The 17,200-nt window shown below is 24.3% G+C and overlaps 1 protein-coding gene across 1 annotated transcript in view; it reads left to right on the plus strand.

The window, feature by feature from the left end:
• Positions 1–220: 220 nt before the first annotated feature.
• The window catches only part of LOC122501611 (solute carrier organic anion transporter family member 74D), a 61,118-nt gene continuing 44,138 nt past the window's right edge, over positions 221–17,200 (plus strand). The window contains exon 1 of the mRNA XM_043611213.1: positions 221–1,577. The gene's annotated coding sequence lies outside the window, so the exon portion shown is untranslated. The remainder of the gene's footprint in view (positions 1,578–17,200) is intronic.

The raw sequence follows: 17,200 nt of genomic DNA on the forward strand, positions 1-17,200 counted from the left end.
AATGAAAAATTTTTTTTCGTAAATTTTCCAAAACTGTTCAGCAAATTTCATTAATGTCATTAGGTTATGTTTCTTCTGGTTTTTATTGTGTATGAATAATTTATTTTTCTGATGCAAAAAGAAACTAATAATATCTAATAATTTTTTTCTGGTGAAAAAAGAAACTTCTGATATAATAACTGCTAAAAAATCAAAAAATGGAAAATCGCTAGACATGGGAGTAGAATTTTTTGGAGTAGAAATACAATACACACTCTTCTTATCAATCTACAACTTTAAGAACAGGATTCTTATCTCCTTTTCCCCTGAAATAGAAAATTTAATTCTCAAAAACAAATTGGTATACAAACAAGCAGAGTTTTGAATAAAAATGCATTTCTTCTCGCCTTCAGTAGGTTAATCTCAAGGAATGTGTCTCAAGAAGGTAACAATATCATTTTACATATATGCTATTGCATCAGACATACAGCGTCTATATAATGGATTCTGGAGCAGTCAGTCAGGAACTCAGGAAGCCATAAAGGACAAAATGCGAAAAAAGAATGAGAGAGAGAAAGAAATGTTTTGCAAAAGAAGGAAGAAATAAGAAAAGGAAAGCAGGGATAAAGTATAAGAATAAGAAAAAGGGTCGAGAGGAACGATGAGAATAAAAAGGGAGGCAAAGTACATACAAGCAAGTCTGTGGTAGCATTACAGAGACGGAGTTTGAGTTTCGGTTTCGTTTGACTTGCGCCTACTCTCGAGCTCGATGTGAGTTGTTTCTCTGTCCTTTCCTCAGTTGCGCGCGAACCGCGGTGCCGCGTGCATTTCATTGTTGGTGCATTGCTGTGAGATCGCATATTATTATTATTGCCTTGCGCTTATTTATCACACAACACATTTTTCCATCACATACAATTTATGATTTATTCCTACTGACACCTTCTCTCTTATTGATTCTCTAGAAAAAAAAAATTTCCTCTTGCTCCAAAAAATAGAAATTAAAAAAAACACGATTTTCTAGATATACAGAAAATTTCGAATATTAAAAAGTAATTAAAAGAAAAATTTTCGAGACTGAATTTTAAACTGCATTTGACAAAAAAGAATTTGAATCAGATTTGACTTTTGAAAAAGAAGCGGGAAATTTGAATAAAAGGGGCGAAAAATTGAGAAGGAGGAATTGTTTGGGTGAGTTATTTGGAGCATTATTATTTTTTGATATAAAAAGAAAGCAGTACGAATGTGGAATCGAGGGTTATCGTTGAGAAACGTGCGCTATCAGTGGGGCCGGAGCTGATATCATAATCATTGATGCGGTGGTCCGCGGTGCATTTAGTGATACATGCTGTTGTGAACAAGAGTTTAGGAAAGGCTGCGACGAAGATTGCGGGCGGCGAAGATAAAGAGAGAAAGAGAAGAAGGAGGACTAGAAGTAGAAGAAGGAGGAGAAGGAGGAAGCTCGCGTAGCATCAAAGTGCGGTGGCACCGGTTACTATTTTTGAGAGCGCGAAATATTTTGGTTCCAAGCTATTCACAAGTGAGCCTACATCAACTATACATGACGCACGGAATCTCCGGAAGAACTTGAGTGACAGGTAGGAGAGTCATTTTCTACCTCCCTCTGTGGTCCAGTGATCTAGTTCCTTATACTGCTTGCCAAAAATATAAATTAATTCCTTTTTTATTCAAATTTGAGGATTTATTTCAAATTTTCCCTATCAAATAATTCGAGTATCTATTTTATGTATCAAAATAGTCAGGGAATATTTCGATTCTAAAAGTTTAATTTTCTTTCGGTTGCTTTTGAAAATGCCTTGAATTTTTACTTTACAGAGTGGGAATTATGATCAATTTGTTGGGTACCAAAACACTAAGCTTAGAAAATTAAATCTTTGAGTCAGTAAAATTTAAAAAAAAGGGGAAAAATATTTTTGAATGAGTAAACTAAAAAAAACAAATTGACTAACTTTTTGCTTTTGAATTAGTAAATTTTACTACACGGGGAAAAATAAAAAGCAACTTTTACTACTTTTATAGTAAAAAATTTCCGGTAAAGCATTTCTGGTAATTTTTACTACTTTTGGAGTAAATTTTGCTACGTTCGAAGTACATATTTGTAAAAATTAGTAAAATTTACTTCAAACGTAGCAAAATTTACTCCAAAAGAAGTAAAAATTACCAGAAATGCTTTACCAGAAATTTTTTACTGTATAAAATTAGTAAAAGTTACTTTATATTTTTCTATTAAATAGAAATATCTACTAATTTGTTCGTAAAATTTACGAATTAAAAATCAAAAAGTTTAAGTTTCTTTTGATTGAAAAAATGAAAAAGGTTAAAAAAATAATGAAAATGGTTTGAATTTTCACTTTACAGAGTGTGAATTATGGGCAATTTGTTGGGTACCAAAACACTAAACTTAGAAAATTATAACTTTGAATTAATAAAATTTCAAGAAAAGGGAAAAAATCTTTGAATCAGTAAAAGTTGAAGAAAAAAGGGAAAATATTTCTAAATGAGTAAAATTTCAAAAAAACAAATTGACTGACTTTTTGCTTTTGAATTAGTAAATTTTACTAATAAATAGAAATTTTTACGAATTTATTAGTAAAATTTACTAATTCAAAAGAAAAAAGTCAGTCCCCAATTAAAATTAGTAAATATTTTTTCTAATTCAAACTTGTAGTGAATTAGGAAAATTTCCAAAAATAGGGAAAATAATATCTTTGAATCAGTAAAATTTCAAAAAAAGAGAAAACAATTTTAAATTCTTTTTTTTTTTTTAAATGGAAAAATATCTTTGAATTAGTAAAATTTTAAAAAAGAAAATAATATCTTTGATTCATCAAGTAAAATTTCCCAAAAAAAGTTACTTATTTTTTGTAAATAGTCCTCTAAATTTAATTTCAAGCTACAATGTACAATGTAATAGAAAAAACTTTTTCGATTTTGAAAAAAGAACTGTTTTTGACAGTTTTCCTAGTTTATAAGTAGACAAAATTTTAAAGAACTGATTTTTCAAAATAATATACATAATACTCTTTGATCAAAAATTATGTTTAAATTAAATATAATAAGATTGGCTTAATGCAGATTGTGTTTAATTCAATAATTAAAGAAATTATATTCAATTCAAATTTATAATAATAATAATAATTTAATTCAAACATAATGTTTGGATTGTCTATTTATGTTTGAATGAAAAACTTAAAAAATATTACACTTAATTAAAATACAATTTTGGATCGGTTTTTTTAAAATAAAGTCAGTTTATAAGCTTAATCCCAATATATGAAAAATATTTTGCAACTTTAATAAAATAATATTATTTGTTTGAATAATATATTTAATTCAGAAACATATTTTGTTTTGGCTTAAATGTTCCTGAAATTCTGAACGTTCAAATAAATAAAATTTTTGTTTTTTTTGAGTATTTTTTTTACCAAATTACCAAATGGTGATTAAATACCAAAAATATTTTCTAAATTAAAAAATGAATAAAAAATTATAACACAAAATTTGTTTGAAACGACAAAATTCTGGTTGATTTAACCAAATAAATTCATTGCTGCATCAGAATTCCACAAAAATTTTAATTTTCTGGTGTTGTACTAACTTTGGTAAATTTATTGTTCTGTCTAAAAATAATAAAATCCTGAAATATTAACTTTTTTTGAAAATTAAATAAAAACAATATTTTCAACCCATCTTTTATCAAAAATAAACCTTATTTTCCATTTTGAACAAAAACTACCACTTTTTTATTTTTTAAAATTACTTTTCGGGGAAAGATGGAATTTTTTTCAATAAAATATGTAAAAATTAAAGTGGGTCAACGATGAGTTTTCAAAAAAATAAAAAAAAGTGTTTAAAAAGTTGTTTTTTTATTTTCTCGAAAGTATGCTGTTGTTCCACTTTATTTTTTAAATATACCTATATATTTTATTGGAAAAAATCTCAACTCTCCAATAAAAATGATAAAAAAAAGATTTTGTAAAAATTGAAAAATCAGATTCATTTTTGAAAAACAAGGGATTAAAAATTTAAAAATAATTTTTAGCATTGAAGAGTACACAAAAAATACTGTAAAAATTAATTTAAGGCGACCAAACATTCGGTTAAACTAAAAATCTTCTTCGAATGACCAAATTCTTTCATAAAATGCAAAATTTATTTTAAAAAAATATTTCTTTCTGTTAAATAAACTTTAGTTAAAATATGTTAAAAATAAGGTTTATTCAAGAAAATAGAACATTTGTTTCAATTATATTTCAATTAGACTTAAATATGTTTGACTGTATAGCATAGATAAGTTTATGATTTAAACAAAATTGATTCAAATAAACGGTTTTCTCGTAGCAAAATCGAGATTTTTAACTCCAAAAGTTTCACTTCCAATGGTTTAATAGTCTTTACTCTTTAACTTCCCGATTTTTTTCATTCACTTTAAAAATATTTCCAAAAATAATTTCAGTCCCTAATACAGTATTCATATCGTATCTTCGATCTGTTTTTTATTTTATTTCTTATTTTCCTTACATTGTTAACAGAGAATCTTACTTTAAATAATATGAGAAAAGAAAAATGTACCTAACTTGTTAAGATTTATTGTATTTTTACGACACTAACTTTTTATTTATTTCGTACAACTGTTACGAGTTTTTATAGTCTATTACTTTTATTTTCTAATAATACGAAACAAGAAATATTTTTTCTTTTATTAACTATATTTCTTCAAAACAATTCCAATTACAATTACAATTACTTTCTTACAATTACTATTGTTAAGAATGTTTGTTTGTGTAAGAATTGTTTGTTTAATTTAACAATTATGTTGATGAAAAAACATTTTTATTGTACCTGTATCTAAAATTAATTCTAAATTTTATTTAGTATTGCTAAAAACTTTAGAATATAAACTAAATCTTTTTGTAATGAATCTTTTTTAAATTTGAAATGATTCTGGGTTGAAACGAAAAATTTCAATTTTTTGTTTTTATTTACAATATGAACAAATTCAGGTCAGTAAAGACAGGAGGGAATAATTTTCAGTTTTTACTATAAAATAAATCTGATACGAAGATAAAAGCTTGGTACAAGCTTACAAGAAAGACTGTTCAATTATGAATCGTTTCTTCGGGGTAACGAATTCTTTTTTGGATATTCATTTCTGAGTATGTAATTTTTTTCTTTAAAGTGTACTGCATTTTTTGCTCTGCTTTCAGTACCTATTAAATTCAAGAATACATTTATTGTATTTTATTGTCGTTTTTCTTGTCTCTGACTTTATAATAGCAAATCGAGAATTTATTACATTTAATTCGTTATTTACAACTATTTATTGTGTCAATATCAATTATTATCCACGAAGGCTCCACTAAAAAAGTGAAAATTCACTCGAAATTGAAATGAAATTTCACTTGCGTGGAGTGAAAGTTCACTTCACTGCAATTCCTCCCCTTTGAGGATGGTGCATTCTGTACGAGTTTTAAAATAAAATTCAGCTAATAATCTGATCGTAATTTTCGAAAAATAAAATTTCTATTTTTCGTAAATATTTATTTACGAAATATTAAACTCAAAATTTTAATTTTTTGTAAAGTATACTTTACAAAAAATTACAATTATTATAGTAATTGTAATTTAGTACCTAAATTTCCAAAAAAAAGTGTTGACGAAATTAGTTTTTAGGAATATTCTAGGGGTGCTTACTAAATAATTTCAAGAGAACTGATTTTGTTTGTTAACAAATTCTAATTATTGTTTATTAAAAAAAAAAAATACTGTTCATTAACTTATTTTCTGTTGAACGGTCAAGAAACATTGACATTGAAAGATATGCGATATGACAATTGATAACAGTTATTTTGTCATTTAAAATATACGAGCGATGATAAGTGCGGAATATTATCAAAAGTCGTGACAAATCGAAGTAAGCAGGAAAATTGGAAAATGATCAGTCACGGTTTTCACTAGCATTTTATACACTTGTAGGAACATTGTAATGAGCCTCACTCTTAACCTACGAAACATTTCTCGAAATTTAAGTCAATAAAAATTTATAAAAATAAAAAGAACAAATAAACACATAAGAAGAACAGTTTCTTTTTTAATGGACAAATTTTAATACTCTAACATTAGTTAAACTGTTCTAAAAAAAATTTAAGAATATTTTCTACATCTTTGAGAATGGTCAATGACTTCACCGCTACATCTGAATAGATGCTGAATAGATTTTTGCAAATCTATTTTTTTCTTCTATTAATACATTTTTTTTTTTGCAAAACCCGTCATATAGTGATAGAGTTAAAATATATGAAAAGAATATGCAAATGAATCTAATTTGTTCTAACGTTTTTTGAAGCAAAAATAAATTAGCATAGAGTATGTATAAAAAATATGCCGATCAATCTGGTTGCGGATGCTTTTTCGCGAGTATGGTACCTCCTAACTTTATACATTAAAAATCTGTCGTCATTTTTTACATTCCCCACATCTTTCTTTTTGCATTTGAGATTGTATTTTCTTAAAAGAACGTGACTGGCATTTCCGGAGGACCGTAGACGATACGTCATTCGTCAAACGTCGCGATTTATCTTTGCACAGTCGAATCATTTTGGCGAATGGTAAATGGACCGTCATCTCTTATAGATTATACTTTCCTGTTACCTTTTTTTTCACTCCTTTCACCCCGAGTTCAATAAACTTGATACAGCACAACTCTAATCTGATTAACCCATTAGTGATATTTCACGAAAATTCGATTGCAAATTTTCACCAGATCTTACCGAGACGAAAAATTGAAAATTATAATTCAATTTTTCATCTCGGTAAGATCTGGTAAAAATTTGCAATCGGAACCAATCAAAAATCGAGCTACATTTTTTTATACTAAAAATTTGGATACAATCAAAAATTTTTGCTACATTTTTGGTATCAATTTCGAGAAAAATCTCTTCCAAGTAAAAAATTTAAAAAGAAAGGCAAAAAAAAGTGGAAAAGAGGAACAAAAACCAAATGAAATTTGCAAATCTCTTTCTCGACGACGAAATGGAAAAAATATAAGAAATCGAAAATATTGCATATTATTGAAGTGAAAGGTGCCTTTGAAGTACACATTAAATTTCCAAATTTTGCGCTCTTGCTCTTTTACATTGGATACTAAACAATAAATACTGATTTTTATTGCTTTTGCGAAAAGACAAAACTCTCAATAATGAGACTCGAGAGGAGAATCTTTGAACGCAAAATATATTCAAAAAAAAATTTCACAGTGTGCTTTCTATACGACCTACTTAAAGTGCGAGGAAAAAAGATCTCAAGAAAGAGAAATAACGAATATCATGTAAAAAGAGCAATGAGGAAGAAAACTGTAAAAATTCTTGAGGTTTGTAACTCCTGCAACTCAAATATTCCGTTAAATGCTAATGAAAACATTCCCTGTAAATGATTGTCAAAAGTTACTTAATGCCACTCCATTCAGTTCTTTTTTTTTATTTTTTTATTAACGTTACCCGAAATTCTAAGAATGAAAGTTCAATACGCATATTGTGCAAATAATATATTTCATGGAGAGGAGAAGTTTTTATTGCAAATTTTTTGAAAATAATTAACAAAATTCTGAAAAGTTGGCTCGATTTACTTATTTTTGTATTTTTAATTTGAAAGTTTTGAAATTAAATTTACAGTTATGTCCAAAGCTTTTTAGGGGAAGAGGAAGAAATTTTATTTTTGACAGTTTGAAACTTTTGAACTTGCAAGAGGGCAAAAATTAAAAAATTTTAAAGTTTAAAAACGCAGGACTGGTATATTTTCATCTATTTTCAATTTTTTTTTATTTCTGCAACTATTTCGACTATTTTGTAAAATTTTGACCTAATTCATTAGGGAATTAAATTTCAATATAAAAATTAAATTTTTCAAATATTTATAATCAAAAGTTTAGTTTCTTTTTTTCAATTGTCAATTAATTTATATTTCGATAAAAAATGTTAATTTTAATCATATTAAATTTTAATCGTTTAAAATCTTAGTTGATACTGAATTTTATTCTTCAAAATTTTAATGAACCAATCAAAATTTTAAAGAAGAATATCAAATTTCTAAAATGTTTAAAAAAATACTGTTTTTGTGGTCTCTGAAAAAGATTCTTGAAAAATTTAAAAACTTTGAATTCTCCTTGAATTCTTACTTCTTTGAAAACTTTTCAATCACAATGAATTTTAAAATAATACCTCGATTTTTCTTATTTCCTTCAAAAATTAAATTTAAGAATAATTTTTTTAGAGTTATTATTTATAATTAATACAGAAAAAATTATAGTTCAAAACTGTTGCAATTTTGAAAAAAATAATTAAATTTTAGAAGTTTTTTAAAATAAAATTTTTGAGTATTATTTGCAATTGAAAATTAGAGCTTTAATTCTAGAAAACAATATTTTGTGTAATAAAATTTAAATTAAATGAAAAAAAAATTATAATAATATGTAAATAAATTTTAGCGATCCGAAAATTGCAATTCTTGTGTAGAAGTTTATAATATTTACATATTTATTAAAAAAATTATTTAAGTTTTATATAATTTAAAAATTGAAAATTCTAAAAAAATTTGCTTTCTGAGAAATTTTTATTCAACTTTTTAAAGATAATTAAATTTAAAAAAATATATTATACAGAATTATCAAATTAATAGAAATTTTGTGAAATTGAAATGAAATTATAATTAAAGTTCAAGAATTTCATTAGAAGTTTGCAAAAAAAATTGAATTTTCAAAGAATTTTAAATTCATAATAATTAATAAATAATTGATTTTTTCAAAAAGTATTAAAGTGGCTAATTTAAATCAAGGAAAATTTAATTTTGAAGAGATTTAAATTTAAAATTGTTTTGAAATATTAAAATTTCTAAGATTTCAAAGAATTCTAATTTAATAATAATTAATAAATAATTGATTTTTACAAAAAATATTAAAGTGGCTAACTTGAAACTAAAATAATTTTTTTTAAAAGAGTTTGAATCAAAATTTTTATCAATTAGATAATTTTGAAAAGATTTAAATTTAAAATTGTCTTCAAACATTTAAATTTCTAAGATTTCAAAGAATTTTAATTTAATTAATAAATAATTGATTTTTACAAAATGTATTAAAGTAACTAACTTGAATCGAACATAATTTAATTTCGAAAGAGTTTGAATCAAAATTTTTATCAAATTAGTTAATTTTAGATATAATAGATAAAAATAATAAATTTTACTAAAGATTTTGATTTTTCGTTTTGACAAACTTAATGTTTTAAATTAAATTTTTGTTTCCTTGAAATTCTTCTTTAGTTATTAAACTCCTCTTGAAAATTTTTTTATATCTAATTCTCTTTAGAAAGTAGGGAAAAAGTTAAAATTTTCTTTGGATATCAGGAAAAAGTCAGGGAATTTATAATAATAAATTTAACAAATATCAACACTTTTGTTTTTTTTCACCTATTGAAGAAGATTTTTTTAATAAAAAATATTTTATTCTGAATTCTATGATAAAAGTAATTTAATTTAATTTAATAAATTAATATTGAGAGTGGATCACGTGATCAATAGTCACAAGATGTTAAAGACAGATTGAACATCATCTCTATAGTTTGATATCTCGAATTACTTATTACACCCCATTATTTTCAACTAAGACCCAAATTTTTTTAACGATCCAGTTTACTTCAACTTTGAACGATAAAATCTCAAGCCGCACTAATATCACTCTTTGAAAACAAACAAGTAAGCATTATGATTGCAACTCCCAATATACCTGAACTGTAATTTAACGCGAATAGGTTTTCTCAAAATAAAAAACAAAAAAGATATGTACACCAGATGAGTATGTTCTTTCGAGGGCCGGAAGAGGAAAGTATAATATACATATTTTCTTATGTCTGCCTATATATGCCCCGCACGACTAGCAATAATTATCCAAAAGGGATAAAAAACAAATGCCAATTACAAATCTAAGGTAACTTATAATAATATACAATTTCGAGTATTGCTTATGAGACATTGTATGTTCTACTGCATAAAATCGGTTAGCGCAAAATTTATTATCATTTATTTTACAGCATGCGGTTTACACTTACTTCCGAACATTTTGTGGTTTCATTTTCTTTTTACTTTTTAATACTGATTTTGCTCTCGCGCAGCCTCATCTTGAATTAACTCATGCGAGACATTAAATGCAATTTCTGCACTGTGCGAGTAGCTCACTCTTCCTTTTGCGGCCTTCCTCAAGGCCAAAAAAATTGTGGCGTCTCTAATTCCATCTGCAGACATGAACAGATATCAGAGTCATTTCTGCGATTTAGTTTTGCTTTTGATCGTATCATTTTTAATTAAAACATTAAACAACAATAATAATAAAAATAATAATAAAAATTCATTAGAGAAGCATCATTCCCGAGAGATTATTTTTACTTTTCTTTTAATCAATTATATTTTACTATTTTTCACGTGAAAGTAGATAACAGTGAATCATATACTCAGAAATTAATTAATGGATTAAATGTGACGTCAGTTTTTCTAAGTTATTATAAAGTCATTAAAGTAATGATCAACGATAGAAAGTGTAGTAAAGCAATTAACCGCAATTTAAATTATTTGCTGAAAGGATAAAACATCGTTAAGTTTTTTATCACGATCATTTTTTTCCACGGGGAGGGGGATTTTTTAAGAAACTCTAGATTTAAGAAAATGAAACTTAATTCGTTGTATAAAAAAAAGTTCGGGTAAAATGTGATCTGATCTTGAGTGGAAGTAGGTAGTAAATTTACAACCTCTATAGTGAGAGTGAGTAAAATTTTTTGTTAATGAGAATCCATAAAACGATTCAGTACAAAATTAGTTTCTCTTCCCAAGACTGAGAGTACTAAAATTCTATTTTTACATACACTAAAAGTTTCAAAGAGTAATTTCTGATTCATTTTAATCATTTTTAAATATTTTTTATTGTTTATTTAATAAAGAACTAGCAATTATTTTCGTGGATTTTAATAAAATTCTTTGCAGAAATTCAATTATTTTTAAAGATTTTAATACAATTCTTGAAAAAATTTCAAAAATTTACTATTTTAATGAAATTTTCAAAAATAATTCAATTATTTAAGAAATTTTTGGTAACATTTTATGCAAACATTCAATTATTTTTATAATAAAAATGTCACAGGAAATGCAATTATTTAAAAAAATAGGCATACATTTTTTCGGAAAAATTTAATTCTTTAACAGTTTTTTTTTATAAAATTTCTTGGCTTTTGCTAAGAATTTAATAAATTAAAAATAAAAAAAATGAATAAATATTAAAATTGTTTTCAGGAATTTTAATAAAATACTTTACAAAATTCAATTATTTACATAAATAATAATATTCATCACGGGAATTCAATTATTTTCAAAAGCAATAAAATTCTTCGCAGAAATTCAATTATTTTAAACAAAAATTTTTAAATTCTCGTCTAGATTTCAATTATCTTCATAATGAACAAAATTATTTTCCGGAATTTAATTATTTTCAAAATTTTCAATAAAATTCTTGGCAAAATTTCAATTATTTAAAAAAAAAAACTTGAAAAATCTACTATTTTAATAACATTTTCCAAAGGAATTCAATTATTTTAAAAAAAAGAGAAATTTGATAAAATTCTACACAAATATTCAATTATTTTCACAAATAATAAAAATTTCACAGGAAATTCAATTATTCTCACAAATTAATCAATTATTATTTAAAATTTTTTTATAAAATTCTTCGCAATAATTCAATTATTTTCATAAATAAAAAAACTTATCGTAGAATTTCCATTATTTTTTATACAATTTACTAAAATTCCTTGAAAAATTGTAATTTTTCTAAGAAATTTTATTAAAATTTGTCAAAAGAATTCAACTATTTAAAAAATTTGTTAATAATAGAATATGAAATAATAATATGAATAATTTTTAAGAATTTATAGTTAGCGATATTTTTATAAATATAAAATAATTATTTTTACACTCGATCTACTTTAATTATTATAAAACATGAAGAAAACGATCACTCCGAGTCGAAGACTCGGAGTAATCGTTTTCTTTATGTTTTATAACAATTTTTTTAAAGTTCATTAATTTCAAAAACGGTTAGAATTTGAATATTTTGAAGAATTTTAATTCGTACGGAAAAATAATAATAATTAAATATTTAAAATATTAAAAAAAAAGAAATTATTGTTAATTTTACAATTAAAGATATTCGTAAATAAATTTAGCAGAACATTTTTTTCAATAAAGTTTTTTTCCTTATTTTCTAAAACTTAAGAAATTTTCAGTTTCATTTTCAATTAAATTTTCTAATTGACAAATATAATTTATAAACATTTTTTTCCTTTAATTTTATTATTTTTAAAAAACTTTGAATTTTATTAAAACAATTGAAATTAATAAATAGAATTGATGCAAATTATTTCCTTATAAAAATTGAGAATTTTCTACAAAAATATTAAAAAAACGGGAATATCTAATGTTTTTCTTCTCAAAAGAGAAAAAAATGAGTTTGTAAACAATATTTTTATTGAGAAATAAAAATTATGCATAAAATGGGTACCTATATTTTCTACTTCTTAATAAAAATTTTTTAACAATTAAGAATTTTCTAATTTTTTTTTTATAAATAAAAAGGAGAATAATTTGCATAATAATTTAGATCAGTCAAAGGAAGTTTGTTATAGAAAAAAGCATATAACAAATAAACTGGGTATATTTTTTATTTGTTAATCATAATTTTTAAAGAATTCTCGAATTTATAATATTGTTTTAAAGTCATGAAAAATTTTTTCGATTTGTCAAACAGTATTTTTTAAAGAAAAAAAAGCATACACAGAAACTAACTTCAAACTGCGGAGACCGGACAGAATGAATGAAAGATGGAATACGGAGATTAATATAGTTAATTCGTAATGTTTATTTTTATGAAAAAAAAATTGTTGCCAGTTAGTTATAAAAAATGTTTTTGCTTATTGTGGATGCGACTATTTTTAAATCCTCTAAGGCGCAATAACAATTCTAAATATTATTTAATTTGAGGGTCCATTTCAATTGGATTATTATCTACTTGTCAGTGGTATGTTCTCAAATAGTTTGATAAGGACATTTTATGAGAAGGAAAAAATTGTTAATCAAGAGACTACTGTGCGTGTTGTTATGAGGTCTAGGGCAGTATACCATTGAGTTCTAAGGAGTGGAAATAAAGATCGAGTTGAGAATCAAGTCCATTGCAAAGTAGCAAAATGATCGAATAAAACCAAATAGGGGGCAAGGGGAGATGAAATACTGGGACTAACTCTTAAGAGGTAGTAATAACTTATGGGATGGCGATGCGATCTTGCCCTCGACTCCAAGTGGGTACACACAAGGTGACGTTTTTCCCCCAGCTCAGGATCGTATCTAACTCTTCAAAATATATCATTTCAAACCGCCAGGTGTGGAAGAAAATTTACTTTCGCTTAATAAATTCCCCAAGAAAATGTCAATATTAATCATTTTTTAATCGAGAAAATTATATTTCTTTGAAAATTAATAGAAAGCAGTATAAAAAAAATGGATAAACCATTTTTATATTTGGATCAAAAATAAGAAGGTCTTGTTTGGTATCAATTTAATTCAATGTATAGTAAATTAATAATTAATAATTGCAAAAATTGATTAATCAACATTTGATAATGAATATACAAACATACATTTACAAAATACAAACATTTCCAGCAAAGAAGCACAGAACAATAGGTGGAAGTTGTAATCGATTTGCAGTCACTTTTAGAAACTAGTACATTGTTAAATGTAGAATACAATTGATGCGCATTGTTGATAAAATTAAAAAATTAATAGAATTTTTATCTGTTCAGTTGCCATTACAACTAACCAGATAATACTGTAAAGCATGTGCCTATTTTAAAATTAGTATCATAAAGATATATTTAAGTCATTGTAACAAAACAGTGCTTCATTACTTCATTAAAAATTTAATCATTTTTTAATATTCCAAATTGGTATCGATTTGGATAATTGGAAAATTAAGAATTTTGGAATTTAACAAAAGGGGATAAAAAGAGAAAATGTTGGACTATATTTAAATTGTGACATAAAAAAAAGTCAATAATTGTCATAATTTAATAACCTTTCCGAATAAAGTTATCTCTCTGGTGGTTCATCTGCAGCGAACCTATTTTATATACAATGGCCTCAATAGATTGCAATGAAGAAAATGGGGACATGCCTCTTATCAAAATTACCTGATAACTTGATTACACCACCAATAAATAATGAATGCCTTCATTAATCAAGAGAATATTTATTTCAACTATATTCATGTTACATAATGCTTATATCATATGTGTATATGAATGAATGAAACAAAATTACGATTCTTTTGTGTACACACTCTCGGTGTTTTGAAACACATTCACAAATAATATAGCACACGGCGCTTCAATATCCCATAAAGATTATTTGTTAGAAAGTTAGAATGTTTATTAAACTTTTTTTTCTAGATAGAATTTTCATTTAGCTACGAATTTAAAGCTTTCTATTTTAAAGTAATTTGCAAATTTTTGCATATAAAGAAATAAAAGTAAATACTTAATAAGGTTACCGAATTTTTATTTAACAGAATTTTTATAGAAGGCGCGAATTTAAAAATTGACCGAAAAAGAGTGAACTAGAGTGTTTTTAACGTCCCCCCTTCTTAATGGGGGATTTTAATTATTATTTTTCCATAGGAATTAAAATTCTTCAAAAGTTTCAAATTCAAACCTTTTTGAAATGAAATAACCATTAAAAAATTGTTATAAAACATGAAGACATCGATCATTCCGAGTCTTCGACTCGGAGCAATCAATGTCTTCATGTTTTACAATAATTAAATATGACCGAGTGATAAAATCATTATTTTATATTATAAGACTTTATAAAAAAAAATTTTTTTTAAATTATTTTTTATGAAAATAATTGAATTATTGGAAAAAAATTTATTAAAAATTAGTTAGTAATTGAATTTTGCAGAAAAATTTTGATATTTACAAAGATAATTGAAATTTTAAGGAGAATTTAAAAAAAAAATTTTTAAATAATTGAATTTCTACGAAGAATTTTCTTACTTTTGAAGATAATTAAATTTCTGGGATGAATTTTAATATTTATGAAGATAAAAAAATTTTGACGAGAGATTTAAAAAAATTTTTTGAAAATAATAGAATTTCTAGGATGAATTTTTTTATTTATAAAGATAATTGAAATTTGGAGGAGAATTTAAAAAAAAAATTTGAAAATAATTGAATTTCTGCGAAGAATTTTCTTACTTTTGAAGATAATTGAATTTTGCAAAAAATTTTATCAGATTTTTGAAAATAATTAAATTTCCAGAATGAATTTTAATATTTAGATAAATAAAATTTTGACGAGAGATTTAAAAAAAAATTTTGAAAATAATAGAATTTCTAGGATGAATTTTTTTTATTTATAAAGATAATTGAAATTTTGACAAAAATTTTATTATTATTTTTACAAATAATTAAATTTCAGAAAAGAATTTTATTATTTATAAACATAATTGAAATTTTTAACAGATTTTTTTTTAAATGTTTAAAAGTAATTGAATTTTGCAGAAGAATTTTAATATTTATAAAGATAATTGAAATTTTGAGGAAAATTTTAAAAAAATTTTTGAAAATAATAGAATTTCTAGGATGAATTTTTTTATTTATAAAAATAATTGAAATTTTGACAAGAATTTTATTATTATTTCTACAAATAATTAAATTTTAGAAAAGAATTTTATTATTTATAAAAATAATTGAAATTTTGAACTGATTTTTTTAAAAATGTTTAAAAGTAATTGAATTTTGCAGAAGAATTTTGATATTTATAAAGATAATTGAAATTTTGAGGAAAATTTAAAAAAAATTTTTAAAAATAATTGAATTTCTGCAAAGAATTTTTTTACTTTTGAAGATAATTGAATTTTGCAAAGAATTTTATCAAAATTTTTGAAAATAATTGAATTTTCATGACGAAATTTTATTATTTATAAAATTTTGAAAATAATTGAATTTCTGCGAAGAATTTTCTTACTTTTGAAGATAATTGAATTTTGCAAAGAATTTAATTAGAACTTTTGAAAATAATTAAATTTTCCATGATGAATTTTATTATTTATAGAATTTTGACGAGAAATTTAAAAAAAATTTTTGAAAATAATTGAATTTCTGCGAAAAATGTTATTACTTTTGAAAATAATTAAATTTTAGAAAAGAATTGTATTATTTATAAAGATAATTGAAATTTTGACAATAATTTTATTAAAATTTTTTTTAAATAATTGAATTTCTGAGAAGAATTTTATTTTTTTTTAATAATTGACATTTTAAAGAGAATTTTTTAAAAAATGTTAAAAATACCTACCTAATTAAAATTTTGCTATGAATTTTATGCGACTTTTCGTGAATTTTGTTGTGAATTTATGCGACTAAAGCGACTTTTTTGATTTTGAAAGACGATCCGAGCCCTGGAAAATTAGAATTTATCTCTAAAAGGATTTATTCAATTTTTTTCATTTCCTTCTTTTTCGACAGTTTTTGCCTTTTCAATGTTATTTGATTTTTCTGAAAGATCGTTTTCTTCGTTATTTGAACAGCAAACAAACTCGCGAGAAGTTTGCATAACCATGATCGCCTTCGACATCAGGGTACACATATAAGATTACTGTGCACCTGACCCTGAAAATAAAAAAGTGGGACAAAAGAGGTGTCCTCGAAGGGTTGGAACAGAAAAAAACAAAAACAATGCTTGAAAAAAGGGATTTTTTTTACGTCTAGAGCTATAAAAAGGGGGCGAAGAAAATTAAAATTTGCAAATTAAATAAAAGTCACTTTTATAGCATTGCAATCGTTGACAATTTTAAAGTTTCGTTTTTAATTATATTCTGTAATAAAAGACCTGAACCTTTTGGGTCTTTTTTCATAGTAAGAAAAAAAGTTTTAGCAAAAAGGAAAGTTTAATGTAATTAAATAAAAAATTATTAGAAATATCAAATACGAGACATAGCTATTAACATTCATAACTTGAGTAAGGAATAAAAGGGCACGATTTTTAATTATTCCAGCCCTGAAATTTATTCCAGGTCTATATATTCTGGAAACCCGTTTCTATTCTCTTTCCC

The sequence above is a fragment of the Leptopilina heterotoma genome, unplaced genomic scaffold (assembly GCF_015476425.1).
Source record: "Leptopilina heterotoma isolate Lh14 unplaced genomic scaffold, ASM1547642v1 Lhet_212, whole genome shotgun sequence".
Lineage (NCBI taxonomy): Eukaryota > Metazoa > Arthropoda > Insecta > Hymenoptera > Figitidae > Leptopilina > Leptopilina heterotoma.